Source organism: Procambarus clarkii, chromosome 14, assembly GCF_040958095.1.
Source record: "Procambarus clarkii isolate CNS0578487 chromosome 14, FALCON_Pclarkii_2.0, whole genome shotgun sequence".
NCBI lineage: Eukaryota > Metazoa > Arthropoda > Malacostraca > Decapoda > Cambaridae > Procambarus > Procambarus clarkii.
In genome coordinates this window covers 12,529,962-12,557,692 of record NC_091163.1, presented here as the reverse complement: position 1 = coordinate 12,557,692, position 27,731 = coordinate 12,529,962, and the positions used below count along the sequence as shown (strand labels likewise).

The following is a 27,731-nucleotide window of genomic DNA, read 5'->3' as shown; positions in this document are numbered from 1 at the left end:
TGAGATTAGAGAGCATTCTGGGCGAGGAGCCGGAGTCAACACAAGGTCGCGACACCTCGCATTTACCTCTTGCTAGCCCCCAACACTGGTCGGTGATGCCTCGCCCCCACCACTGGTTGTTGGTGATGCCTCGCCCCCACCACTGGTTGTTGGTGATGCCTCGCCCCCCACCACTGGTTGTTGGTGATGCCTCGCCCCCACCACTGGTTGTTGGTGATGCCTCGCCCCCACACTGGTTGGTGATGCCTCGCCCCCAACACTGGTTGTTGGTGATGCCTCGCCCCCACCACTGGTTGTTGGTGATGCCTCGCCCCCACACTGGTTGGTGATGCCTCGCCCCCACCACTGGTTGTTGGTGATGCCTCGCCCCCACCACTGGTTGTTGGTGATGCCTCGCCCCCACCACTGGTTGTTGGTGATGCCTCGCCCCCACACTGGTTGTTGGTGATGCCTCGCCCCCACACTGGTTGTTGGTGATGCCTCGCCCCCACACACTGGCTGTCCATAATGCCTCGCCCCTACACACTGGCTGTCTATAATGCCTCGCCCCCACACACTGGCTGTCCATAATGCCTCGCCCCCATACTGGCTGTCCATAATGCCTCGCCCCCACACACTGGCTGACCATAATGCCTCGCCCCCACACACTGGCTGTCCATAATGCCTCGCCCCCACACTGGCTGACCATAATGCCTCGCCCCACACACTGGCTGACCATAATGCCTCGCCCCCACACACTGGCTGACCATAATGCCTCGCCCCCCCCACACTGGGTGTCCATAATGCCTCGCCCCCCCACACTGGGTGTCCATAATGCCTCGCCCCCCCCCCACACTGGGTGTCCATAATGCCTCGCCCCCACACTGGCTGACCATAATGCCTCGCCCCCCACACACTGGCTGTCCATAATGCCTCGCCCCCACACTGGCTGTCCATAATGCCTCGCCAGTCGCCACCTTGAGGTTACTTGAAGCATTATTCCTCAGCCAAGACCTTCACTCTCAAAAAAAAAAAATACATTCTTCTCCTTGCCTACCCTCGTCGATAAGAAATAAGCAAATGCCAAACTCTCATTCTCTCTCATTATCTCACAACACTGATCGTAATTAGTGCCAAATAATATGTAAAAATACTGTGCCTAGTTAAAGGTGTAATCAGATCCTCTATTTGATAAATTCCTCATCATTTGAACGTCTGAAGTCCACCGACAGACTCTTAAGCCTATCCAGAGAAGTTTCGAAGCTGTAATGCTAAGCCTTAGTGTCTAATTCCTCGCACGTTCTCCGATTCACCTCAGACCTAAACGCAGAAATTAATTCCTTAACTGCAATCCAAGCTAGTGTCAATTATTGCTCTTAGTGGCCATATTATGGCTCTTGTTGGCCATATTATTGCTCTTGGTGGCCATATTATGGCTCTTGGTGGCCATATTATGGCTCTTGGTGGCCATATTATGGCTCTTGGTGGCCATGTTATGCTCTTGGTGGCCATATTATGGCTCTTGGTGGCCATATTATGGCTCTTGGTGGCCATATTATGGCTCTTGGTGGCCATATTATGGCTCTTGGTGGCCATATTATGGCTCTTGGTGGCCATATTATGGCTCTTGGTGGCCATATTATGGCTCTTGGTGGTCATATTATGGCTCTTGGTGGCCATGTTATGCTCTTGGTGGCCATATTATGGCTCTTGGTGGCCATATTATGGCTCTTGGTGGCCATGTTATGGCTCTTGGTGGCCATATTATGGCTCTTGGTGGCCATATTATGGCTCTTGGTGGCCATATTATGGCTCTTGGTGGCCATGTTATGCTCTTGGTGGCCATATTATGGCTCTTGGTGGCCATATTATGGCTCTTGGTGGCCATGTTATGCTCTTGGTGGCCATATTATGGCTCTTGGTGGCCATATTATGGCTCTTGGTGGCCATGTTATGGCTCTTGGTGGCCATATTATGGCTCTTGGTGGCCATGTTATGCTCTTGGTGGCCATATTATGGCTCTTGGTGGCCATATTACTGCTCTTGGTGGCCATATTATGGCTCTTGGTGGCCATATTATGGCTCTTGGTGGCCATATTATGGCTCTTGGTGGCCATATTATGGCTCTTGGTGGCCATATTATTGCTCTTGGTGGGCATATTATGGCTCTTGGTGGCCATATTATGGCTCTTGGTGGCCATATTATTGCTCTTGGTGGGCATATTATGGCTCTTGGTGGTCATATTATGGCTCTTGGTGGTCATATTATGGCTCTTGGTGGCCATATTATGGCTCTTGGTGGCCATATTATTGCTCTTGGTGGCCATATTATGGCTCTTGGTGGCCATATTATGGCTCTTGGTGGTCATATTATGCTCTTGGTGACCATATTATGGCTCTTGGTGGCCATATTATGCTCTTGGTGGCCATATTATGGCTCTTGGTGACCATATTATGGCTCTTGGTGGTCATATTATGCTCTTGGTGGTCATATTATGCTCTTGGTGGCCATATTAGGCCAGAGTCTGTAGCTTCTGCTGGGTACCAGCTGGTGTAAGACTCGTGTTCGGATATCTGTTCGGATTCTACTCGAGAAACTAAATATCGGAAACCAATTGGTGGAAGCCCGTGATTATATCGTGCCCCCCCCCCACCTAACCACGTACAGTCTCCGTACATTATATAGGCCAAAAGGTATAATAATAAGCTACGCCAGTCGCTCGGCATTTAAATGACTGGAACAAAAGCTTACTATAATTATATGCACACACACACAGTTGAGAGGCGGGATCAAAGAGCCAGAGCTCAACCCCCGCAAGCACACCTAGGCGAGTACACACACACACACGCACGGGGGGGCCGGTGGCCGAGCTGACAGCACGCTGGGCACGTGATCCTGTAGTCCCGGGTTCGATCCCGGGCGCCGGCGAGAAACAATGGGCAGAGTTTCTTTCACCATATGCCCCTGTTACCTAGCAGTAAATAGGTACCTGGGAGTTAGTCAGCTGTCACGGGCTGCTTCCTGGTGTATGTGGTGTGGGGGAAAAAAGTAGTAGTAGTAGTTAGAAACAGTTGATTGACAGTTCAGAGGCAGGCCGAAAGAGCAGAGCTCAACCCTCGCAAGCACAACTAGGTGAATACACACACAGGTGAACTGCCCAAAATTTGGAAGACGGCCAATATACACAAAGGGTAATAGAGAGGAGACACTGAAGTACGGGCCAGTGTCACTAACTTGTATACCATGCAAGTTGATGATGGAGATTGAGCGAACACACTTGTTGAACATCTGGAGTGAAAGAACTTTGTAACACAATATCAACATGGGTTCAGGGATGGCAAGTCCTGCCTCATAGGATTAACTAAATTCTATGACCAGGCAACAAAAATCAGGCAAGAAAAAGAAAAGTGGACAGACTGCATATTTTTGGATTGCCAGAAAGCCTTTGATACAGTATCACATAAGAGACAGTGCACAAGCTGGAGATGCAGGCAGGAGAGAAAGGGAAGGTACTCCACTGGATAAGGGAGTACCTAAGCAACAGGACACAGCGAGTCACTGTGAGGGGGCGAGGTCTGTGAGTGGCGGGGAGTCACCAGTGGTGTCCCGCAGGGGTCAGTCCTTGGACTTATACTGTTTCTGATATATGTAAATTATCTCCCAGAGGGAATAGACTCGTTCCTCTCAATGTTTGCTGATGATGGAAAAATTATGAGGAAGCTTAAGATAGAAGATGATAATACTCACATCAAGACCTACAAGATGACCTAGACAAAGTGAGGGAATGGTCCAACAAATGGCTACTAAAGTTCAACCCAAGTAAATGTAAGGTGATGAAACTAGGTGGAGGAAATAGGTCAGACACTGGATATCGAATGGGAGATGAAGTCCTTCGCGAAACGGACAGAGGGAAAGATGTAGGAGTTGATATCACGCCAAACCTGTCTCCTGAAGCCCACATCAAAAGAATAACATCAGTGGCCTATGCGAGGCTGGCTAACATCAGAACTGCCTTCAGAAACCTGTGTGAGGAATCCTTCAGAACCTTGTATACCACATATGTAAGACCAATCCTGGAGTATGCGGCCCCAGCATGGAGCCCATACTTTGTCAAGCACAAGACGAAGCTGGAAAAAGTTTAAAGGTATGCCGCTAGGTTAGCCCCAGAACTAAGAGGCACGAATCATGAGGAAAGGCTGCGTGAACTACAGCTCACGTCGCTGGAAGACATAAGAGAGGAGACATGATCACCACATACAAAATTCTCAGGGAAATTGACAGGGTAGGATAAGGATAAGTTGAGAGGCGGGACCAGAGAGCCAGAGCTCAACCCCCCCGCAAGCACAACTAGGCGAGTGCCTTATCTAACAAACAGAACCACGTCTCCTACTTATTTTCTCAAGCAGAATTTTCTTATTACATTCTCCGAGAAAATAAGCTGTATTTAAAAATAAAATGCTACATATTTTTACATTTTAGTCAACATTAAGAAATAGTATTTACACTACAAGCAGGAACAACAACAACAGCTGTGGCACTACAATCAGGAACAGAAGACCAGGTCATGGCACTGAGTTGAGGCACTAGTGGGGGGGGTGGGATAGGAGGGGGGCGGGTCATCCCTTTAGGGGTGGGATAGAGGGGGGGGTCATCCCCCCCCAACACACCTCCACATACACCCACACACTGGATCAATGCTGGCCACACCCACACTCGGTCCCTCTCCCTGGACCTGTCCCACCCTCTCCCTGGACCTGTCCCACCCTCTCCCTGGACCTGTCCCACCCTCTCCCTGGACCTGTCCCACCCCTCTCCCTGGACCTGTCACACCCTCTCCCTGGACCTGTCCCACCCCTCTCCCTGGACCTGTCCCACCCCTCTCCCTGGACCTGTCCCACCCCTCTCCCTGGACCTGTCCCACCCTCTCCCTGGACCTGTCCCACCCTCTCCCTGGACCTGTCCCACCCCTCTCCCTGGACCTGTCCCACCCTCTCCCTGGACCTGTCCCACCCTCTCCCTGAACCTGTCCCACCCTCTCCCTGAACCTGTCCCACCCCTCTCCCTGGACCTGTCCCACCCCTCTCCCTGGACCTGTCCCACCCTCTCCCTGGACCTGTCCCACCCCTCTCCCTGGACCTGTCCCACCCCTCTCCCTGGACCTGTCCCACCCCTCTCCCTGGACCTGTCCCACCCCTCTCCCTGGACCTGTCCCACCCCTCTCCCTGGACCTGTCCCTCTCCTCTCCCAGAACGTGTCCCACCTTCCCTCAACCTATCCCACCCTCACTACCCAAGGACTAATGACGGACGGGCCGCGCCACTATCGCCCTACTGACCCATGACCTTACGGGTCAAAATCTCTACCTGACGGTAAACCAGGCTAAGTCCCGACCACTGAGTTTACATCCTAATTTACCATGATAATGTATTCAACCTTAATACCTTATATATATCTAGAAATGGCGGCCACTCACGCTCCAGAATATTCCTTAGGGATCAGTAGGGAAAAATATGTTAAGCCAAGGTTTAATGCTAGGTATATCGAGGGAATATGTCGGCAGATATAACGAGGATTAAGGCGCGTCTGGGATCCTTTCGGACGTAGGTTCGAACCCTCGGCACGGCCCTTGTGGATTTCTTTATAACGAGGGGGGGTTCCGATGTGAGGTAGCATAACCTGGATTGTACCTGGATGGGGTTCTGAGAGTTGTTCCACTCCCCAAGCCTGACCCGGAGGCTACAGGCTTGACTTGCGAGAACTTGGTACAAGTGTTGCTTGGAGCGGCCTGCAGGCCCACTACAGCCTGGTTGGTCCAGCACTTCTCGCAGAAAACTGTCCAGTTTTGTTCTTGAAAACTTTCACTTTTGTTCACTTTTGTATATTGTGTTTTGTACCCTGTATTTTGTTTAAGGTCTTCAGTTTTACCATACCTAAGGACCTGGATTTTATGAACAAATCCACAAGCGCCGTGACGAGGATTCGAACCTGCGTCCAGGAGCATCCCAGACACTGCCTTAATCGACTGAACTACGACAGGGTTAAAAAAAAAAAAGAGTTGAAACCGAAGTGACCTGGATTTTATCACTTAAAAACATCGTGTTATTTTCTGCTTTCCAGTCGAAAACTGTATTAATATCACAGATTATACGTTTTCAATGCCTTCTAGAGAAGTAATTTTAATGCTGATTATTTGTATCATCTGCAAAAGATAAAACGAAGATGGGACTTATATTTTGATCAACATGTGATATGAGAATAAGGAAAAGATTGAAATTGAAATTGTAATAAGTTTATTGAGGTAAAATACACACAAAGGGATGAGGTAGCTCAAGCTATTCTCACCCCGTTCAGTACATCGTGTTAATACATACATATAAACACATCACAAACAATAAACATATTACCAAACATTCTGAGAGATAAACATCTACATTTCCTAATGAAAAGATGTGGTCCAAGGACTGTGCCCCGAGGCACAGAGCTGTTCCCTGTGTTTCTAAGTCATTTGACTATTACTCTTTCCGTAGTTCAGAAGAAAATTTAATATCCATCGTCTTACTTTACCTGTTCTTCCCACTGACCTCATTTTGTGGGTTATCACTATATGGTTACATTTACCACATGCCTATGTGAAGTCTGTGATACCATTAGGGGTCTGACGGCTCAGTGGACAAAACTCGTGATTCGTAGTCCTAAGGTTCCGGGTTCGATCCCCGGCGGAGGCGGAAACAAATGGGCATTTTCTTTCACTCTGGTTCACCTAGCAGTAAATAGGTACCTGGGAGTTAGACAGCTGCTAAGGGCTGCTGCCTGGGGGTGTGTAACAAAAGAAGGCCTGGTCGAGGACCGGGCCGCGGGGACGCTAAGCCCCGAAATCATATCAAGATAACTACACCAACGCAGACGAGGAGTCACAATAACGTGGCTGAAATGTTGACCAAACCACACACACTAAAAGGTGAAGGGACGACGACGTTTCAGTCCGTCCTGGACCGAATCGACTTGAGAATGGTCCAGGACGGACCAAAACGTCGTCGTCGTCCCTTCACCTTCTAGTGTGTGGTCTGGTCAACAACCACACCAACATATCGTTTATCTTCTAGTACATTAGTGATCTTGTCATAGCGGTCTAGTAGCTGGAAAAAGCATGATCTTCCCGCTCTAAATCCATGTTCACCTGGGCTGTAGGTCTCCATAAAACTAGCGATCTGACTCATGAACTCTCTCTCTTAAAAACTTACATTATGTGGGACATTAGTGCCACTGGTCTATAATTCTTAGCCACTGCTCTGCGCCCTCTCTTGTGTAGGGGGAGCTATACCTGCCGATTTAAGCGCACATCCCGCCAAACACACACCGAAACTACGACGTTGGTACAACGTTCGAACAAGTTTTAACACCTCCTAACCAGTTATAATAACCAATATAGCAAGTTGTAACAACGTTCTAATACGTCATAAACACGTTAACCCAAGATGTAACAACTTTATTACAAGTTGTAACAAGCGGAAAATGGAGACAGTTTCGGTTTGTGTTTCCAGGGATATACCTTTATGAATCATAGAGACTTTGCCACAATCAACAACCTACCCTCCTCCTCCTCCTCCCCAAGACGTTAGTGTATCCTAACCACGGGTCGATCTCCACGCCATGGTCTCCAGCGACCCTCCCCACCTCGACGCAAACAAGGTTATAGCAGATGGTCACGAAGTTTTGGCTAGACTGCACTGGGGTGTGCCCCGGAGTGCGGTCCACAGCCCCCGGAGTGCGGTCCACAGCCCCCGGAGTGCGGTCCACAGCCCCCGGAGTGCGGTCCACAGCCCCCGGAGTGCGGTCCACAGCCCCCGGAGTGCGGTCCACAGCCCCCGGAGTGCGGTCCACCGCCCCGGAGTGCGGTCCACAGCACCGTAGTGCGGTCCACCGCCCCGGAGTGCGGTCCACAGCCCCGGAGTGCGGTCCACAGCACCGTAGTGCGGTCCACCGCCCCGGAGTGCGGTCCACAGCACCGGAGTGCGGTCCACAGCACCGGAGTGCGGTCCACAGCACCGGAGTGCGGTCCACAGCACCGGAGTGCGGTCCACAGCCCCCCGGAGTGCGGTCCACAGCCCCCCCGGAGTGCGGTCCACAGCCCCCCGGAGTGCGGTCCACAGCCCCCCGGAGTGCGGTCCACAGCCCCCCGGAGTGCGGTCCACAGCCCCCCGGAGTGCGGTCCACAGCCCCCCGGAGTGCGGGCCACAGCACCATAGTGCGGTCCACAGCACCGTAGTGCGGTCCACAGCCCCCCGGAGTGCGGTCCACAGCCCCCCGGATTGCGGTCCACAGCCCCCCGGAGTGCGGTCCACAGCCCCCCGGAGTGCGGTCCACAGCCCCCCGGAGTGCGGTCCACAGCCCCCCGGAGTGCGGGCCACAGCCCCGAAGTGCGGTGTTGTCTGCCGCAAAGTTTGTTTAAAGTCACTGTAGATGTATGCAAAGTTACTTACACAACGAAGAGTTACTTCGGAGTACACTCTACCTACACCGCAACTCTTCGCCCTCTTCCCGCCAAATGCAAGAAGTATTGCCAGAATTACACACAGAGATCACACTAACGTGATGCATCAAATGAACAAATCCACAAGGGCCGCGACGAGGATTCGAACCTGCGTCCGGGAGCATCCCAGACACTGCCTTAATCGACTGAGCTACGACAGGGTAAAAGGGTTGAAACCGAAGTTCTACTGAACTTACTGGATCCCGTAGTCTCTCCGAGGCCCTTTTACCCTGTCGTAGCTCAGTCGATTAAGGCTGTGTCTGGGATGCTCCCGGACGCAGGTTCGAATCCTCGTCACGGCCCTTGTGGATTTGTTCATTTTATTGCCAGAACACAAGATCTCCGGCGGGAACCGCACAGCCGGATTATAAACAAACAACGCAGCCTGTTTCATCTCAAATTATCAACGCGCAGGCCAGATTCACGAAGCAGTTACGCAAGCACTTACGAACCTGTACATCTTTTAACAATCTTTGGCGGCTTTGTTTACATTTATTAAGCAGTTAATGAGCTCCGAAGCACCAGGAGGCTGTTTGTAACAATAACAACAGTTGGCTGGAGTGTTTTCATGCTTATAAACTGTTTAATAAATGTAACCAAAGGCGTCAAGGATTGAGGAAAGATGTACAGGTTCGTAAGTGCTTGCCTAACTGCTTCGTGAATCTGGCCCCTGCCTCAGATTGGTCTTAAGGACTACGTACAACTCTCGAAACTGACTACAGGTAAACAAGTGGCTCCAGAGTGTGTGGTTCACCGCCATGTGGGAATTATGGCTGTACTCCCATATTTGTGCTTGCAGGATCGAGCTTTGGCTCTTGGATCCCACCGTTCCAGCCAACGGCTAATACAATGACTATTTTCGATCGCATTTACTTTTGAAATATGTAAACTTTCATATGTAAAACATATGTAAACTAAAAGAAAACTTTCCAACATTTTGATGGGTAATCTGTCTTAATCTTCTTTCAATCCTTCATACTGTATCTTTTACAGTGCTGGGATGAGGAGCCTGTACCTGTACCTCTGTACCTTTTACAGTTGCTTATGTGTTTATTGAGTTGATGGGGGGGGGGGGTGAGTGACTTCACGACGGGCTGCAGCTCTTGGGCTCCAAGTCTCACTCGGTGTACAGTGTACTGAATACCTCCTTATTCAGGTTTCTTAATGATGTTCTGGCTTTTGCCAGTGGAGTATGCTGCTAATGTAGCCTAATGGTGAGTTTGCAGCCTACTGGTGTAGGTTTACGAGGGGTGGGTGAGGGGGGTTTACGAGGGGGGGGTCACGAGGGGTGGGTGAGAGGGGGGTTACGAGGGGTGGGTGAGGGGGGGGGGGGGTTACGAGTGGGGGGGTTACGAGGGGTGGGTGAGAGGGGGGTTACGAGGGGTGGGTGAGGGGGGGGTTTTACGAGTGGGGGGGGTTACGAGGGGGGGGGTTACGAGGGGGGGGATAGATTATTGTAGAGGAGAAACAAACACCTGTTTGTGTATTCACCTAGTTGTTCTCACCTAGTTATGCTTGCGGGGGTTGAGCTTTGGCTCTTTGGTCCCGCCTCTCAACCGTCAATCAACAAGTGTACAGATTCCTGAGCCTATTGGGCTCTATCATATCTACACTTGAAACTGTGTATGGAGTCAGCCTCCTCCACATCACTGCCTAATGCATTCGAACCATTACCTATTCCGACACTGAAAAAGTTCGTTCTAACGTCCCTGTGGCTCATGTGGGTACTCAGTTTCCACCTGTGTCCCCTTGTTCCTGTACCGCCAGTGTTAAACAGTTTAGATTATTTCTACCCTCCTCTGGTTCAGTGTAGTCACTCTTCACTGACTTTGCTTATCATATTTACATTTAAGGATGTGTATGGGAATGGCTATAACCTTCATATTTACATTTAAGGATGTGTATGGGAATGGCTTTAACCTACATATTTACATTTAAGGATGTGTATGGGAATGGCTTTAACCTACATATTTACATTTAAGGATGTGTATGGGAATGGCTTTAACCTACATATTTACATTTAAGGATGTGTATGGGAATGGCTTTAACCTTTTCTTGTCCAGTCCTCAGTCACGCGTGGTGGCTTCCCTTCCCTTCATCCTTATACTGTATTTGGTGTGTGTGAGGGGGGGGGGAGGGTAGGAGGGTGTGGGGTAGGGGTAATGAGGGAAGAGGGGGGGGGTAGGGTAATGAGGAGGGTAAAGTAAGCTGGGACAGGATAATGTTGGTGGAAGGAGCAAGGTATAGGCGGGGAAGAGGGGGGGATGAAGGTAAGGTGGGGAAGAGGGGGGGATGAAGGTAAGGTGGGGGCAGGTCAGTTAGGGAAGGAAAAGATTGAGGAGGAGGCAGGGCATGGTGAGGGAGAAGGGGGGCAAGGAAATCAGCACACCGGCAGTGTCTACTCGTGACTCAGAACTTCCGGGTTGGTGCCAAGCCAACATTCTCCAATTTAAATGAAAAAGGTACAGTAGACCAGGGGGTGAGTGGCAGTAGACCAGGGGGTGAGTGGCAGTAGACCAGGGGGTGAGTGGCAGTAGACCAGGGGGTGAGTGGCAGTAGACCAGGGGGTGAGTGACAGTAGACCAGGGGGTGAGTGACAGTAGACCAGGGGGTGAGTGACAGTAGACCAGGGGGTGAGTGACAGTAGACCAGGGGGTGAGTGGCAGTAGACCAGGGGGTGAGTGACAGTAGACCAGGGGGTGAGTGGCAGTAGACCAGGGGGTGAGTGGCAGTAGACCAGGGGGTGAGTGGCAGTAGACCAGGGGGTGAGTGGCAGTAGACCAGGGGGTGAGTGGCAGTAGACCAGGGGGTGAGTGGCAGTAGACCAGGGGGTGAGTGACAGTAGACCAGGGGGTGAGTGGCAGTAGACCAGGGGGTGAGTGGCAGTAGACCAGGGGGTGAGTGGCAGTAGACCAGGGGGTGAGTGACAGTAGACCAGGGGGTGAGTGGCAGTAGACCAGGGGGTGAGTGACAGTAGACCAGGGGGTGAGTGGCAGTAGACCAGGGGGTGAGTGGCAGTAGACCAGGGGGTGAGTGGCAGTAGACCAGGGGGTGAGTGGCAGTAGACCAGAGGGTGAGTGACAGGGACAGTAGACCAGGGGGTGAGTGGCAGTAGACCAGGGGGTGAGTGGCAGTAGACCAGGGGGTGAGTGACAGTAGACCAGGGGGTGAGTGGCAGTAGACCAGGGGGTGAGTGGCAGTAGACCAGGGGGTGAGTGGCAGTAGACCAGGGGGTGAGTGGCAGTAGACCAGGGGGTGAGTGGCAGTAGACCAGGGGGTGAGTGACAGTAGACCAGGGGGTGAGTGACAGTAGACCAGGGGGTGAGTGGCAGTAGACCAGGGGGTGAGTGGCAGTAGACCAGGGTGTGAGTGACAGTAGACCAGGGGGTGAGTGACAGTAGACCAGGGGGTGAGTGACAGTAGACCAGGGGGTGAGTGGCAGTAGACCAGGGGGTGAGTGGCAGTAGACCAGGGGGTGAGTGACAGTAGACCAGGGGGTGAGTGGCAGTAGACCAGGGGGTGAGTGGCAGTAGACCAGGGGGTGAGTGACAGTAGACCAGGGGGTGAGTGACAGTAGACCAGGGGGTGAGTGGCAGTAGACCAGGGGGTGAGTGGCAGTAGACCAGGGGGTGAGTGACAGTAGACCAGGGGGTGAGTGACAGTAGACCAGGGGGTGAGTGGCAGTAGACCAGGGGGTGAGTGACAGTAGACCAGGGGGTGACAGTAGACCAGGGGGTGAGTGACAGTAGACCAGGGGGTGAGTGGCAGTAGACCAGGGGGTGAGTGACAGTAGACCAGGGGGTGAGTGACAGTAGACCAGTGGGTGAGTGACAGGGACAGTAGACCAGGGGGTAAGTGGCAGGGACAGTAGACCAGGGGGTGAGTGGCAGTAGACCAGGGGGTGAGTGACAGTAGACCAGAGGGTGAGTGACAGGGACAGTAGACCAGGGGGTGAGTAGCAGTAGACCAGGGGGTGAGTGGCAGTAGACCAGGGGGTGAGTGACAGGGACAGTAGACCAGGGGGTGAGTGACAGGGACAGTAGACCAGGGGGTGAGTGACAGGGACAGTAGACCAGGGGGTGAGTGGCAGTAGACAGTAGACCAGGGGGTGAGTGACAGGGTCAGTAGACCAGGGGGTGAGTGACAGGGTCAGTAGACCAGGGGGTGAGTGACAGGGACAGTAGACCAAGGGGTGAGTGACAGGGACAGCAGACCAGGGGGTGAGTGACAGGGACAGTAGACCAGGGGGTGAGTGGCAGTAGACCAGGGGGTGAGTGGCAGTAGACCAGGGGGTGAGTGGCAGTAGACCAGGGGGTGAGTGGCAGTAGACCAGGGGGTGAGTGGCAGTAGACCAGGGGGTGAGTGACAGGGACAGTAGACCAGGGGGTGAGGGACAGGGACAGTAGACCAGGGGGTGAGTGGCAGTAGACCAGGGGGTGAGTGGCAGTAGACCAGGGGGTGAGTGACAGGGACAGTAGACCAGGGGGTGAGTGACAGGGACAGTAGACCAGGGGGTGAGTGGCAGTAGACCAGGGGGTGAGTGGCAGTAGACCAGGGGGTGAGTGGCAGTAGACCAGGGGGTGAGTGGCAGTAGACCAGGGGGTGAGTGGCAGTAGACCAGGGGGTGAGTGACAGGGACAGTAGACCAGGGGGTGAGTGACAGGGACAGTAGACCAGGGGGTGAGTGACAGGGTCAGTAGACCAGGGGGTGAGTGGCAGGGACAGTAGACCAGGGGGTGAGTGGCAGGGACAGTAGACAGAGGGAAGATAAGAAGCAGTAAACATAAGGGGACGTGGAAGAGAAAATAGACCACATAAGAAAATGAGAATAAAGTGGGTTAGAGACCGACCCGGGGAGGATTGACTGGGCACCAGCCCTTTACCCTTCGCCTGTTTACCCAGTAGTAATTTTTTTTTGTAATTGGATATCTGGCAAGAAGGCAATTGGTAAGTCATATTCCAGGGATAACTAACAGAATATGACTTACCATGATTTAAGGAATGGGAAAATATGTATATGTACATGTATATATATACTGTTTACATGTATATGAAAAAGCTTATAAAATATTGTTACATAAAAAAAGGCCTACAGTCTATACGAGGCAGTTCAGCGATGTAAATGATGTCGCTTAGTGCTAAGTTTTTTTGTTTTACATAAGAGATTTCTCAAGAAATTTTGAGTTCTCTTATTAAATACAGAGAGGAGAGTCTGTACTGGAGATAAATGGGGACAGATCCCATCAAAGTTGCATCCTTATGTGAAGATAACTATAGTTTTTTTCAGTTTGTTCTTAACTTTGTTGTTCTTTTAGGATTAAGGAGTGATTGTTTGGTGGAAAGAAAATAGCTACAGTTTTAAGATCTGTGAGCAGGAACTGGGGCATGATTTCGCAACACTGCATCACTGAATGCCCAGTCATTACCCCACCCGCGGGTATACGGTATCTGCAACTCTGCAATTACTTTATTACCTCTCGTATTCATGATGTCCTCATAGTGCACCCAATGATGGCCAGTGCAGACCACTCATCACATGGCTCTGTAGAGCTGATAATTCTGTGTGACGGAGATTGTCAGCGTCACGTAGCTAGTTCTTGACACACACTGTACTCCCCTTCATATAGTCTAGGGTAGCTAGTTCTTGACACACACTGTACTCCCCTTCATATAGTCTAGGGCAGCTAGTTCTTGACACACACTGTACTCCCCCTTCATATAGTCTAGGGCAGCTAGTTCTTGACACACACTGTACTCCCCTTCATATAGTCTAGGGTAGCTAGTTCTTGACACACACTGTACTCCCCTTCATATAGTCTAGGGCAGCTAGTTCTTGACACACACTGTACTCCCCCTTCATATAGTCTAGGGCAGCTAGTTCTTGACACACACTGTACTCCCCCTTCACATAGTCTAGGGCAGCTAGTTCTTGACACACACTGTACTCCCCTTCATATAGTCTAGGGTAGCTAGTTCTTGACACACACTGTACTCCCCCTTCATATAGTCTAGGGTAGCTAGTTCTTGACACACACTGTACTCCCCTTCATATAGTCTAGGGTAGCTAGTTCTTGACACACACTGTACTCCCCTTCATATAGTCTAGGGTAGCTAGTTCTTGACACACACTGTACTCCCCTTCATATAGTCTAGGGCAGCTAGTTCTTGACACACACTGTACTCCCCTTCATATAGTCTAGGGTAGCTAGTTCTTGACACACACTGTACTCCCCTTCATATAGTCTAGGGTAGCTAGTTCTTGACACACACTGTACTCCCCTTCACATAGTCTAGGGCAGCTAGTTCTTGACACACACTGTACTCCCCCTTCATATAGTCTAGGGTAGCTAGTTCTTGACACACACTGTACTCCCCTTCATATAGTCTAGGGCAGCTAGTTCTTGACACACACTGTACTCCCCCTTCATATAGTCTAGGGTAGCTAGTTCTTGACACACACTGTACTCCCCTTCACATAGTCTAGGGTAGCTAGTTCTTGACACACACTGTACTCCCCTTCATATAGTCTAGGGTAGCTAGTTCTTGACACACACTGTACTCCCCTTCATATAGTCTAGGGTAGCTAGTTCTTGACACACACTGTACTCCCCTTCACATAGTCTAGGGCAGCTAGTTCTTGACACACACTGTACTCCCCCTTCATATAGTCTAGGGTAGCTAGTTCTTGACACACACTGTACTCCCCTTCATATAGTCTAGGGCAGCTAGTTCTTGACACACACTGTACTCCCCCTTCATATAGTCTAGGGTAGCTAGTTCTTGACACACACTGTACTCCCCTTCACATAGTCTAGGGTAGCTAGTTCTTGACACACACTGTACTCCCCTTCATATAGTCTAGGGTAGCTAGTTCTTGACACACACTGTACTCCCCCTTCACATAGTCTAGGGTAGCTGCACAATTGCGGATGTACCTAAATGTGTTAATATAAAATTAAAAACGTAATATTAGTTTTGTATAAGTTAAGAATATCATTTGGAGTGTTTTGATAAGGTGGAATGAAAATACCAACCGTTGCATACTCTTGGATGAGAAACCCACTCAACTCTTGGGTTGGAGAAAATATTGACTAAAATTTTGTCTTTGAAATTTGTATTTGCTGTTAGGGGGATTAGGAATTGGTTTCTTATTAGTCATGTCATGTTTACGTTTAGGTCGAGTACCTTGAATTCTTTTTCAGACTCCCAAGGAAGACTTGGTGGACTTCCGCTTGTTACAACTTGTAATAAAGTTGCTACATCTTGGCTTAACGTGTTTATGACATATTAGAACGTTGATACAACTTGCTATATTGGTTGTTATAACTGGTTAGGTGTTAAAACTTGGTCGAACGTTGTACCAACGTCGTAGTTTCGGTGTGTGTTTGGCGGGATCTGTGAGTGGGTCAGTTAGGATTTTTGGGGTTCACAATTGTATAACTTCGACGAAACTTATCGATTGTAACGACTAAACATTGTTTTGATTTTGAATTCAGGATTTTATGAAGAAAGCTTGAAATTTGATATTTATTATTGTAAAAATGCATAGTTAGGTTAGATAACTGATTTCTTGCAAGCAAATACAGTATACATTTTGTTCTTTATACAGGCATAGGGCAAGTGATCTGTGCTTGGCTGTCGTGCACAGTTTGGTCTTAATACAAGGGAAAAGGGGGATGTAACTGTTGACTTGGGGACTTGGGGTCCAGCTGGGGTCCTCTGGGGTCCAGCTGGGGGTCCTCTGGGGTCCAGCTGGGGGTCCAGCTGGGGGTCCTCTGGGGTCCAGCTGGGGTCCTCTGGGGTCCAGCTGGGGTCCTCTGGGGTCCAGCTGGGGTCTAATAGAGACTCCAGTATTACTGTCAAAACTATTAAGTATGACATTCCCGACAGTAGGGGGGGGGGATGACATGAGTGCTAAGACAATTGGGTGCCATTAAATTCGACAGGATGCTTTTGTCTATATCCATTAAGCTCTTACATGGCCTAAGATGCCATGGGAACAGTACAGAGAAAAACAGTCCATTGCTTTATGGGCTCTCAGGTGACAAATAAGGCGGTGGAGTTTTGGCCATGTCTTGACCATATAAGATGTAATGTAGCGCACTTAATGTCACACACACAGGTACAGTCCCTCAAAGCGATACAGTTCCCTATACCTCTCCAAGATAAGAGGGCTCTGAATAAATTGATATCAGCTCAATTTAAATCACATCACCCGCTGAGCATAGACAAGTACAATATATGCTCATTAAAGTACTAGATATGCTCAATGAAGGATAATGAAATAGGTTTTCTGCCTCAAATTAAACATATCATTCCAAAAGATGACTGCACTCCAGTTCACACACGGCGGCAGAGGCTCCCAGACAGGCCCCCACATTTATATCATGACACCACTTACGATCCGCAGAGGATACGGAATAGAAGCATCAGGAATAACGAAACGTGCCACCTGTGTGTTTTCATTCTTATACCTTGATATTACTAAATTGGTACACCTGTATTGGTACACCTGTATTGGTGCACCTGTACTGGTTCACCTGGTCCCTCGCCCACACCTCGCAGGTGTGGGCGCTGAACAGACAACCTACCTTCAAAAGTCTGCGGGCGTCTCAGAAGACACCGTCAATGCACCTACCTGAAAGAGAGACAAACACACATGTTTAGTATGTAACAAGTCAGTCCAATAATTCGTCATCAGAAGCAAACATGGGTATCTTCGCCGCCATGGTGACAACACTACACAGCCTAACTTTACATTAAATCATCCCAATATTGACACTTCCCACAAACCACCTGATAATCGGCTGATGCCAGAGTGACTCAGTTAGGCCTAATCAGAGATAAGGCCTCAAGCACTCGTGTTCTCCATTGTCACCGTTGTTTCCGTTCCTTATCTCCGTTATCAGCACTGCTGTCATCGCTATCGTGCTTGTATCGTCGCTATCGCACGTGTCACGCAGGGGGGCCTTGGTACGCAACAGGTGGGGCTCTATGCAAATTTGAATAGCTTTCATTTCCTTGTCTGATCCGGTTAGAGGGGCGAGCGAGGGGAAGGCGAGTGAGGCAAAGAGAGGGCGAGTGAGGCAAGCGAGGCAGTGGGGAGGGGTAAGGAGGGTGAGCAGGGCCTACTCCCTGAGCCCGGCCTCAGGGCTGGTTCAGGGAGGGCGAGGTGTGGCAACTGTAAGTGGTGGTGGTGGAGGGCGCTGCGGCTGGTAAGGAATATTGACGAAACCATCTGGATTGATAATGTAGGGGAAATGGAGGGCAGGGGCGGCTCCGAGGCTTGGCAACCCCTTTCCCCTGACACACACACACATATACACAGGGGATAGGACCGGGCCATGGGGACGCTAAACCCCGAAACCATCCAAGGTAACCTCAAAGGTACTTTATGTTGTTTTTTCTTAAGACAGGTTCCCGATCAATATCTGCCCTTGTATAGCTGTCAGGAGCCGATCAAGGAAGGTATTCCCTGTCACTAATGCCAGGTAATATCTTGTTATTTATTTATTTATTTTATTTATTTACTTATATACAAGAAGGTACATTGGGTTTGTGAGGATACATAGCATAGTATTTACAATCTTGTAAAGCCACTAGTACGCTCAGCGTTTCGGGCAGGTCCTTAATCTAACAGATAATTTTAAGTAGGTAAATTAGTAGGTTATATAAACAATATTATTAATATTCGGAAATGCTCCTCCCCCCAAAAAATTTTAGTTGCCTATATGTCTGCAGTGCCAAATGTAAGTCCATATCCCCTTCCCCATCCCCTCTCCATACGCACGTCATACGTCCATACACAAGCGTATTATTTTTTGTTTTTACGCGAGTAAAGGAACAGACGACTGCTGACCCCTGTTAGCAGGCAAAGAGCTTCCCATCCTCTCTGTGTTTACTAATGACGCAAACATGTTCAAGCCCACACGTGTACAGTGGATGACGGCAAGAAACTACACGATGGTCTGGACAAACTGAAAGAATAATCTAAAAAGTGGCTACTAGACTTAAGTTCAAGCCAGTGTAAAGCAATGAGGCTAGGTGCAGGCAACGAACCTATAGCCTGAGGCCTACATCTAACCAATGTCACCAATTCAGGTATTGATATGTCACACATGTCCTACATTGCGTTAATTCCGGGGATCAACGTCCCCGCGGCCCGGTCTCTGGTCAGGCCTCCTGGGTGATGGACTAGTCAACCAGGCTGTTGGACGCGACTGCTCGCAGCCTGATGTATGAATCACAGCCTGGTTGATCAGGTATCCCTGAGAGGTGTTTATCGTGTTCTCTCTTGAACACTGTGAGGGGTCGGCCAGTTATGCCCCTTATGTGTAGTGGAAGCGTGTTGAACAGTCTCGGTCCTCTGATGTTGATAGTTCTCTCTCAGAGTACCTGTTGCACCTCTGCTCTTCAACGGGGGTATTCTGCACATCCTGCCATGCCTCCTGGTCTCATGTGATGTTATTTCTGTGTGCAGGTTTGGGACCAGCCCCTCTATTATTTTCCACGTGTAAATTATTATGCATCTCTCCCACCTGCGCTCTAGAGAATACAGATTTAAGCATTTTAATCGGTCCCAATACTTTAGATGTTTTACTGTGATATCAAGACCAGTTATCAGCAAAATTTATCAGAACTTAATGTTAAAAAAATAAGTTTTTAACTAAAACTTAAAAAGAATTAGCCTGGCGTCACTGGAAGAGTATCAGATCACATCGTATAAAATTATCACGTGGAACTGGCAAAGGCCAACAAGGCCATTATTATATAGAATGAGCAACTCATCCTCCTGTTTAGTTAGTAGTTGTTGTAACTATGTACACCATAGTACAAACATTGACGTGCTAAGTAATTATAGTAGAATTTGGCACTATTCATTTTATAGTATAAAGAAATTATTCTAAAAAACAATTAAATATTCCTTCACAGGAATCAGCTGAAAAATCAGCTTCACAGCTGGGCCTGTCACAGGACCAGCTTCACAGCTGGGCCTGTCACAGGCCCAGCTTCACAGCTGGGCCTGTCACAGGACCAGCTTCACAGCTGGGCCTGTCACAGGACCAGCTTCACAGCTGGGCCTGTCACAGGACCAGCTTCACAGCTGGGCCTGTCACAGGACCAGCTTCACAGCTGGCATGTCACAGGACCAGCTTCACAGCTGGCCCTGTCACGGGACCAGCTTCACAGCTGGCATGTCACGGGACCAGCTTCACAGCTGGCATGTCACAGGACCAGCTTCACAGCTGGCCCTGTCACAGGACCAGCTTCACAGCTGGCCCTGTCACAGGACCAGCTTCACAGCTGGCATGTCACGGGACCAGCTTCACAGCTGGCATGTCACGGGACCAGCTTCACAGCTGGCATGTCACGGGACCAGCTTCACAGCTGGCATGTCACGGGACCAGCTTCACAGCTGGCATGTCACAGGACCAGCTTCACAGCTGGCCTGTCACAGGACCAGCTTCACAGCTGGCATGTCACAGGACCAGCTTCACATCTGGCATGTCACGGGACCAGCTTCACAGCTGGCCTGTCACAGGACCAGCTTCACATCTGGCATGTCACGGGACCAGCTTCACAGCTGGCCTGTCACAGGACCAGCTTCACAGCTGGCATGTCACAGGACCAGCTTCACAGCTGGCCTGTCACAGGACCAGCTTCACAGCTGGCATGTCACAGGACCAGCTTCACAGCTGGCATGTCACGGGACCAGCTTCACAGCTGGCATGTCACAGGACCAGCTTCACAGCTGGCATGTCACAGGACCAGCTTCACAGCTGGCCTGTCACAGGACCAGCTTCACAGCTGGCATGTCACAGGACCAGCTTCACAGCTGGCCTGTCACGGGACCAGCTTCACAGCTGGCCTGTCACAGGACCAGCTTCACAGCTGGCATGTCACAGGACCAGCTTCACTGCTGGCCTGTCACGGGACCAGCTTCACAGCTGGCATGTCACAGGACCAGCTTCACAGCTGGCCTGTCACAGGACCAGCTTCACAGCTGGCATGTCACAGGACCAGCTTCACAGCTGGCATGTCACGGGACCAGCTTCACAGCTGGCATGTCACAGGACCAGCTTCACAGCTGGCATGTCACGGGACCAGCTTCACAGCTGGCCTGTCACAGGACCAGCTTCACAGCTGGGCCTGTCACGGGACCAGCTTCACAGCTGGCCTGTCACGGGACCAGCTTCACAGCTGGCCTGTCACAGGACCAGCTTCACAGCTGGCCTGTCACGGGACCAGCTTCACAGCTGGCCTGTCACGGGACCAGCTTCACAGCTGGCCTGTCACGGGACCAGCTTCACAGCTGGGCCTGTAATAGAGACCTGTCTCAAAAGGCCAATCCTACGAATTGCCAGTCCCCCAATATACAGATGATCACTCCTTCATCAAAGCTACCAATCTGTTTCTGGATCCGGGTATCAACGTCCCCGCGGCCCGGTCTCTGACCAGGCCTAGGCTAGGCAGGGTTATGTCCTACTCTGAATTAATCTCAATCTCTCCGTAGTCCTGGTCTGCGCGGTCTTACAAGTGCCTAAACATGACAGAGGAACAACAATTGACCAATTATTTACAATGCTTTTTGTCGCTATTGGCAACCCCTTATAATGGAACTATTGAGACTCGGTCGAGCTAATTTTCTGGTCTTAATTAGGTGGCCTTTAAAGCAATCACAAACTGGGGCACTCTTGTCCATTTGGACAAAATAGTTGTTTTAGTGCTAGCCTCCACCGGATAGATCAACCAGGTCGGTGGACAATTGACCTGACTCCAGATTCACGAAGCGGGTACGCAAGCACTTACGAACCTGTACATCTTTTCTCAATTTTTGGCGGCTTTGTTTACAATTATTAAACAGTTAATGAGCTCCGAAGCACCAGGAGGCTGTTTATAACAATAACAACAGCTGATTGGGAAGTTTTCATGCTTGTAAACTGTTTAATAAATGTAACCAAAGCCGTCAAAGATTGAGGAAAGATGTACACGTTCGTAAGTATTTGCGTAACTGCTTCCTGAATCTGGCCCCTGGCTCGTCTAGATACAAGGGCTAAACTACTGGCCTCTAATTACACATCATAATTGACCCTGAAGCTACAAGCCTCAGAGAAAGGTCACCTGTGTACACCAGGTATCAACCAGGTATCACCATTCATATACATGCTACCGGAATGATATTTTCCAAGAGCTTCAACAAATCATCAGAAAATACCTGGTTATCTTGGTTATCTTGAGATGATTTCGGGGCTTTTAGTGTCCCAGCGGCCCGGTCCTCGACCAGGCCTCCACCCCCAGGAAGCAGCCCGTGACAGCTGACTAACACCCAGGTACCTATTTTACTGCTAGGTAACAGGGGTATAGGGTGAAAGAAACTCTCCCTATTGTTTCTTGCCGGCGCCTGGGACCGAACCCGGGACCACATGATCACAAGCCCAGCGTGCTGTCCGCTCGGCCGACCGGCTCCTTGTACACCTTTTCCTCCACAGCTCTTGACAACCCCCCCTCCCCCCATCATCTTTGATCCAAATCCATAATTCACGTGCCACTTGGGGACCAATCCATCATCCACCACCACCACCAGCCACTTGGGGACCAATCCATCATCCACCACCACCACCAGCCACTTGGGGACCAATCCATCATCCACCAGCAGCATGAGGGTGTGGGGCACCCACCAGGGACACTGTTTGTTGTCACTAAGACGGCCATCTTGCCGGGCTCCTATCGCAGTTATTCTCATACCTCCTCACATGTATTCCCCGCCACGCCCACCTCGTCACCCCCCCCCTCCCCCCGCCACGCCCACCTCGTCAACCCCTCCCCCCCCCCGCCACGCCCACCTCGTCAACCCCCCCCCCTCCCCCCGCCACGCCCACCTCGTCTCCATTCCCAGCACAACTGGTAAACACAGCGGACAAATACGTCTTTAATCATCACATAACAGAACCAAGAGGAGTAAGGAGGACACGACCCACCACCAACACTAGACACTAGTTGACCCAAAATGAGGCAGATGTCGCCCTCGAGTACACTGTGCAGTTAAAGGAGTGGGTTAGACCGTGGGACATGATGATGATGATGAAGATGATGATGATGAATTAGAGACCAGAGGGCCAGATTCACGAACCAGTTACGCCAGTAATTACGAACGTGTACATCTTTCCTCAATCTTTGACGGCTTTGGTTACATTTATTAAACAGTTTACAAGCATGAAAACTTGCCAATCAACTGTTGTTATTGATATAAACAGCCTCCTGGTGCTTCGGAGCTCATTAACTGTTAAATACTTGTAAACAAAGCCGCCAAAGATTAAGACAAAATGAACAGGTTCGTACGTGCTTGCGTAACTGCTTCGTGAATCTGGCCTCAGGTGACTACCGTAAGGTGAGGGACTTTCCGAGTGAAGTCCAAACGTGGATAAGGGAACTATCAGGAGAAAGCGCCAAGCCATTACGACTATATAACACTGGGAAGGGGCCAGGACAAGGATTTGGGATGGGACGGTGGAAAGGAATGGTGCCCAACCAATTGGACAGTCGGGGGATTGAACCCCGACCTGCATGACGCGAGACCGCCGCTCTACCGTCCAGCCCAAGTGATTGCCAAAAGGTGGATAAGAACTGAAAGGGAAGCCAGCAAATGAGATTATGTTCCGCATTGCTCAAAAATGTGCTCATGTACAGAGCTGTTAATCCCACTCATGAAGGCGGTGCAGGAGAACAAGCAAGCAACCAAACCCTCGCTTGAAGCATGCAATGCAGCCCAGCAAAGTAGAAAAAAAAAAGCATGGAAAACAACACGATGTGAAGTCTTTACAGAGGAACCAGCGTGGTGGGAGACCATACTCGCGAGATGAGAGACTAGAGGAAACACTGGATGACATAGTTAAGTACTATATAACACCTGGAGCAACTAGATGCAACACCACCAACCGGACCAGAGTTAGCATAAACATGGCTGCTGAATAAATATATATATATATATATATATATATATATATATATATATATATATATATATATATATATATATATATATATATATATATATATGGCACAACTCTCCTAAACACGAGAGTTAAGTATACAACTTTAGAACACTTTCCCACCAGGAGACTCGAACCCTAGCCAGCACAGAAGCCTTCCAGCAACTGGCATAACAGGTACGCCTTAACCCTCTCCACCACCTGCTCAGACCCTAAAAGAGATGGTAATTTCGGAGTATTTAAATACCCCAAAGATCAACACCTCCCAAGAGCACCAGAGCAAGTGAGGGGTCATTTATACGTTAATTTCATCAAGTCCCAAGTTTCATCAAGTCCAAGTCCAATTTCATCTTTGGGGTATTTAAATACTCCGAAATTACCATCTCTTTTAGGGTCTGAGCAGGTGGTGGAGAGGGTTAAGGCGTACCTGTTATGCCAGTTGCTGGAAGGCTTCTGTGCTGGCTAGGGTTCGAGTCTCCTGGTGGGAAAGTGTTCTAAAGTTGTATACTTAACTCTCGTGTTTAGGAGAGTTGTGCCTTAAGCAGAGACACTGTGTCTTCCCATATTAACAGGGACTTGATGAAATTAACGTATAAATGACCCCTCACTTGCTCTGGTGCTCTTGGGAGGTGTTGATCTTTGGGGTATTTAAATACTCCGAAATTACCATCTCTTTTAGGGTCTGAGCAGGTGGTGGAGAGGGTTAAGGCGTACCTGTTATGCTAGTTGCTGGAAGGCTTCTGTGCTGGCTAGGGTTCGAGTCTCCTGGTGGGAAAGTGTTCTAAAGTTGTATATATATATATATATATATATATATATATATATATATATATATATATATATATATATATATATATATATATATATATATATGTCGTACCTAGTAGCCAGAACGCACTTCTCAGCCTACTATGCAAGGCCCGATTTGCCTAATAAGCCAAGTTTTCCTGAATTAATATATTTTCTCTAACTTTTTTCTTATGAAATGATAAAGCTACCCATTTCATTATGTATGAGGTCAATTTTTTTTATTGGAGTTAAAATTAACGTAGATATATGACCGAACCTAACCAACCCTACCTAACCTAACCTATCTCTATAGGTTAGGTTCGGTTAGGTAGCCGAAAAAGGTAGGTTAGGTAGTCGAAAAAACATTAATTCATGAAAACTTGGCTTATTAAGCAAATCGGGCCCTGCATAGTAGGCTGAGAAGTGCGTTCTGGCTACTAGGTACGACATTATATATATATATATATATATATATATATATATATATATATATATATATATATATATATATATATATATATATATATATATATAATGCTGAGAAGTGCGTTCTGGCTACTAGGTACGACATTATATATATATATATATATATATATATATATATATATATATATATATATATATATATATATATATATATATATATATATATATATATGTCGTACCTAGTAGCCAGAACGCACTTCTCAGCCTACTATGCAGGGCCCGATTTGCTTAATAAGCCAAGTTTTCATGAATTAATGTTTTTTCGACTACCTAACCTACCTTTTTCGGCTACCTAACCGAACCTAACCTATAGAGATAGGTTAGGTTAGGTAGGGTTGGTTAGGTTCGGTCATATATCTACGTTAATTTTAACTCCAATAAAAAAAATTGACCTCATACATAATGAAATGGGTAGCTTTATCATTTCATAAGAAAAAAGTTAAAGAAAATATATTAATTCAGGAAAACTTGGCTTATTAGGCAAATCGGGCCTTGCATAGTAGGCTGAGAAGTGCGTTCTGGCTACTAGGTACGATAATATATATATATATATATATATATATATATATATATATATATATATATATATATATATATATATATATATATATATATATATATATATATATGCGGAAAATCCACAGAGAAATATGAAATGAGGTGAACGTTTCGGCTTTGTTAAAGCCTTTGTCAACACCAGACTGACTAAGGAGAAGGGAGAAGGGGGAGGATATATAGGCCGACACCTGACCAACCCATCCCTAGGGTTGGTCAGGTGTAATTAACCAAAAACAGGTATGGCTTAGCTTAGAATGGTCAAAGAGGATTAAGCGGTCAGAGAATAAGGATGAAAGAATAAAGAAAAGCCTCATGAACACGCAATATATGAATATACAATTATAATGAGACATTGTAAGCCTCTCTATCAGAGTTGTTTCTTAAATTGTTGTGCAATATTATAACTTAAAAATGGATCAAGTTTGTACATTCCAGTACTAACATTAAGAAGATTTGGACACTGACTGATTAGAGCAGACTCAATCAAATTCCGTTCCACGAAATCCCCACAATTGGTAATGCTTTTTGCCCCATTCCAGTTAATATTGTGATCGCATAAACTCGTATGTAGATACAATGCATTAGACGTTTGGGCAGTTCTAATACTATAAGCATGTTGTGACAACCGCAATTGTAAGGACTTTCCTGTTTGTCCAAGGTACACAGAATCACAATCATTGCAGGGAATCGAATACACACAACCTGCTGTATCAGGGGAGTTTTTTATTAAATTGGATTTGATCGTATTATTAGTGAACACCAAATTTATATTAAGTTTCTTAAAAACCAGAGGCAATTTTTCAAGTCCACTCGCATAAGCTACCACCAATGAGTTAATAATTTTTGGTTTCGCCTTAGGGACGTGATTATAAAACGATATATATATATATATATATATATATATATATATATATATATATATATATATATATATATATATATATATATATATAGGGCCCTATATAACACACCAGTGTCGGGTTGAAAATAACAAAAATAATCGGGTTGAAAATAATTTAACACATGGAGTGGGTTAACTTTAGGGGGGTGAGAGGGAGGTGGGAAATTATCAGGGGGAAGCACCAAGCCATTACGACTATATAGCACTTGGAAGGGGTCAGGATAAGGATTTGGGATGGGACTGTGGGGGGGGGGGAATGGTGGCCAACCACTTGGACGGTCGGGGATTGAACGCCGACCTGCACGAACCGAGACCGTCCAGCCAAGGTGGTTGGGCAGGTGTTGGGTGGTGGGAGAGGGGTGGCAGGTGTTGGGTGGTGGGAGAGGGGTGGCAGGTGTTGGGTGGTGGGAGAGGGGTGGTGGGAGAGGGGTGGTGGGAGAGGGGTGGCAGGTGTTGGGTGGTGGGAGAGGGGTGGCAGGTGTTGGGTGGTGGGAGAGGGGTGGCAGGTGTTGGGTGGTGGGAGAGGGGTGGCAGGTGTTGGGTGGTGGGAGAGGGGTGGCAGGTGTTGGGTGGTGGGAGAGGGGTGGCAGGTGTTGGGTGGTGGGAGAGGGGTGGCAGGTGTTGGGCGGTGGGAGAGGGGTGGCAGGTGTTGGGCGGTGGGAGAGGGGTGGCAGGTGTTGGGCGGTGGGAGAGGGGTGGCAGGTGTTGGGCGGTGGGAGAGGGGTGGCAGGTGTTGGGCGGTGGGAGAGGGGTGGCAGGTGTTGGGTGGTGGGAGTGTGGGGCAGGTGTTGGAAGAGTGTGGCAGGTGTTGGAAGAGTGTGGCAGGTGTTGGAAGAGTGTGGCAGGTGTTGGAAGAGTGTGGCAGGTGTTGGAAGAGTGTGGCAGGTGTTGGAAGAGTGTGGCAGGTGTTGGAAGAGTGTGGCAGGTGTTGGAAGAGTGTGGCAGGTGTTGGAAGAGTGTGGCAGGTGTTGGAAGAGTGTGGCAGGTGTTGGAAGAGTGTGGCAGGTGTTGGGAGAAGGTGGCAGGTGTTGGGAGAAGGTGGCAGGTGGTGGAAGAGGGTGGCAGGTGGTGGAAGAGGGTGGCAGGTGTTGGGCGGTGGCAGAGGGTGGCAGGTGTTGGGCGGTGGCAGAGGGTGGCAGGTGTTGGGCGGTGGCAGAGGGTGGCAGGTGTTGGAAGAGTGTGGCAGGTGGTGGGAGAGTGTGGCAGGTGGTGGGAGAGTGTGGCAGGTGTTGGAAGAGTGTGACAGGTGGTGGGAGAGGGTGGCAAAAGGGTGGCAGGTGGTGGGAGAGGGTGGCAGGTGGTGGAAGAGGATGGCAGGTGGTGGGAGAGGGTGGCAGGTGGTGGGAGAGGGTGGCAGGTGGTGGGAGAGGGTGGCAGGTGGTGGGAGAGGGTGGCAGGTGGTGGGAGAGGGTGGCAGGTGGTGGGAGAGGGTGGCAGGTGGTGGGAGAGGGTGGCAGGTGGTGGGAGAGGGTGGCAGGTGGTGGGAGAAGGTGGCAG

The 27,731-nt window shown here is 49.1% G+C and overlaps 1 protein-coding gene across 1 annotated transcript in view; it reads right to left on the bottom strand.

Moving 5' to 3' along the window:
* Positions 1 to 27,731, bottom strand: part of LOC123771715 (uncharacterized) — a 220,804-nt gene that overhangs the window by 191,890 nt on the left and 1,183 nt on the right.